General features: G+C 37.8%; 1 non-coding gene across 1 annotated transcript; it reads left to right on the forward strand.

The window, feature by feature from the left end:
• The first annotated feature begins 519 nt into the window (after positions 1-519).
• On the forward strand, positions 520-626 carry LOC131244785 (small nucleolar RNA R71). The gene has a single exon (XR_009170561.1). It is a non-coding gene; the product is annotated as a small nucleolar RNA R71 (small nucleolar RNA).
• The last annotated feature ends 2,563 nt before the right edge of the window (positions 627-3,189 follow it).

Consider the following 3,189-nt stretch of genomic DNA (forward strand, 5'->3'; position numbering starts at 1 on the left):
TGTGGGGTAGCCATTTGTCCATTCCTCCAACCAAAATTTGGATGATTTCTCTAACTAGGATTATATGTATTGGGGGTAAGTCCATTAAAAAGTCTTTGGCAATTATTTACGGCATTAGATTCCTCATTCAGCACCTCTCAAAAACCAGGTATTGTTGGACAATTTTCAGTTGTATGAATGTTGCAAGTACAAATACCGCAAACAGTTTCCTTAGCCTTATCCTTCTTTAGTTTCATGGCCTTGAATTTGCTTATGAGATTAGCCACTTTAGTATTGATATCATCATCCTCTTTCAGAAGGAATAATCCGCCCCTCTCCTTTGATTGAGTGGGCTTAGAAGTAGTGCTTGATTTTAAGTTAGTGTCCCATGATTGTGTGTTTTCAGTAAGTCTATTCAAGTAGTCCCACACATCATCAACATTTTTATTCATGAATTCCCTATTACAGATTGTCTCAACCAATTGGCGCAAGGAAGATGTCAATCCATCATAGAAAAAATGTGTAATGTGCCATGTTTCAAAACCATGTTGTGGGCATGAACTGACAAGATCCTTGAATCGTTCCCAATATTGGAAGAATGTTTCATCCTCCTTTTGGGCGAAGTTCACAATTAACTTTCTAAGGGTGTTTGTTTTATGATGTGGAAAAAATTTCTTTATGAACTCCATTATCATGTCATTCCATGTGCCAATAGATCTAGGATGTAGTGAATGCAGCCATGCCTTGGCTTTCTCTTTCATAGAAAAGGGAAAGAGTTTCAGTATGATTGTGTCCTTAAACACGTTAGGAAAATATAAAGTGGCTATGATCTCATCAAACTCTTTTAGGTGTAGATATGGGCTTTTAGATTTAAGTCCATGGAATTTTGGAAGGACTTGGTGAAATTACGGTGAGGACCGCTTTAGTTGAAGTAAGAATATGCCAATATGTCCTAGAGGGGGGTGAATAGGACTTTTTAAAGTTTTTATGATTTATTAAAAAATCCTATTACACTAATCCTAACAGACGATACTTATCAGGATTACTCAAAAGTAACTCTACTAGCTTCCAAGCCCGGTAGAGGATCTAATCACAAACTATTTAAGAAATGAACAATATGCAAAATAATTTATGATGGATATGACTGTGTATGTGCATGAGGTATGATATCAGATATGAAAGTATTAAAGTAAATCACACAATCAAAAGAATAACAATCTCAAACACAGTCATTTTTATAGTGGTTCGACTACTTGTCTACTCCACTCCCGGTAATCGCACTCAACCAATGAGTGTACCGAATTTCACTAAGGAGGTTTCATAGTGGTTCACCTCAAACCTAAGGTTTTAAATCAGGTTCACCTTCAACCTTTACAATGTACACTGAGGTTGACTGTTTATGCTCCCTGAGCAAGGGTCAACACATAGCACCCGGGTTTTAGGCACACTGTCTAAGGATCCACACAAGGAACCTCTGTTTATGCTTTCACGAGCAAGGGTCAACATATAGCACCCACTTTTAGGCACACTGGCCAAAGATCTTCCATAAGACCCTAACTGTTTATGCTCTCCATAGAGCAAGGGTCAATACAACGCACCCACTACATACACTCTCGCTGGAGGCCTCCTACGAGGGCTTGCAAGTGTGAGAAACACCTTAGACCCAATCCTAAAAAGGAATGATCATAAGTGTCCTCTAGACTCTAATAACTTATAAATAAGTGGATGAGTCCCATTCAGCATGTTGACAAAGTTCTCCTCCTTGTTGATGAAGAATCTTCGACTTCCTTAATCCGCTACTTAGATGATGTACCAATACAAGGCTTTAGGTTGGGTCAAGATCAAGACAAAATCCTACTTTATAAAATGTTTTCCTATAAGGAAGATAGAGTGATTTCGATTATGCATTCAAGGCATCCCAGCTTAATGATTTGCCATTAAGGTAGTAGCTAGAGGATCCTTGAATGTGGAAGTTCATTCCCCAATCCACTCTATTGAATATCAATGATGAGGGTGGATTGGAGATGAACTTCCCTGAGAGAAAGGACTTTGGGTATATGATCTAAGGTAAAGCATCAAAAGAACTCTCTTCTTTCTCTACCAGCAACAATAGACAAGCTCTCTTTATATAGGCAAAAGGTTCCAACGGATATAAAACGGTCACATTTATGACAGAGTCCGATATCATTGAGCGTATACTCTTGATAGCATCAACAGTCCGCTCGATGACACAAACTCAAATGTCATACGCTTTTGAAACCAATTAACAACTAGTCGAGGGAATCGAAATCGTATCAATGTCATTGGATTTCGAACTCCGATTCCATCGATGTGAGGTTCGATTCCTTGACATATGAAAATGAGAGAGACTTGCTTTGAAATATTTCAACTTTACAAGAATGATCGAGGGACCTTTGAGATCATTGAAATTTGAATGTCGATGATATCGATAGATATGTCAAGGCATCGATAAATCCAAGGGATTTTCATTTAAGTTTGCTAAACAGTTTTTATCCCTGTTCAATGTCATCGAAACCATACCGATATCATCGATATTTGAATATTGATTATATCGAGTGACCCTCGATCACAGATAAACAACCCTGAAATATCTGCTGGAAGACTAGGCACCCATGACCGATAATATCGAGAGCCCTCTGATGTCATCATGATTTGAACTTCGATGGTATCGATAACAACTTCAATATATCGATGCACATGTGATTTTCTTAAGTAAAAACAGGGGCGCCAGATATCTGTCTGGTGATATTATCGAGTCAACTTCGATGGACTTGAGATTTAAATATCGATGATATCGATAAGTATATCGATACATCGATAAATCCGTCTAGAGATATATGTGTTTACTGGACATATTTTGTCCTTATTTCGATGATATCATTTAAGCATCAAGGACATTGACAGTACAGGTCGATTATATCGAGAAGCAAATCGATAAAATTGACAAAGTAAGAAAACTTAGAGAATTTTCTGATTTTGAAAAAGTTTTCTTAACTTAAAAATCCTATGATATTCTAGTTTATTTTAAGGGTTTTATATAGCTAGTGTCTTGGGACATGGGATGTGAGGCTTAGATGTACCTGTGGCGAGCTTGCATATGTCTGTTTGAGACAGACACTTTGATTTGATCTTCCTATGAGGCTCTGCAGTCTAGCTGACTCAACACTCACGCTAATTGACAAACCATGG

This window comes from Magnolia sinica, chromosome 4 (assembly GCF_029962835.1).
Source record: "Magnolia sinica isolate HGM2019 chromosome 4, MsV1, whole genome shotgun sequence".
Classification (NCBI taxonomy): Eukaryota; Viridiplantae; Streptophyta; class Magnoliopsida; order Magnoliales; family Magnoliaceae; genus Magnolia; species Magnolia sinica.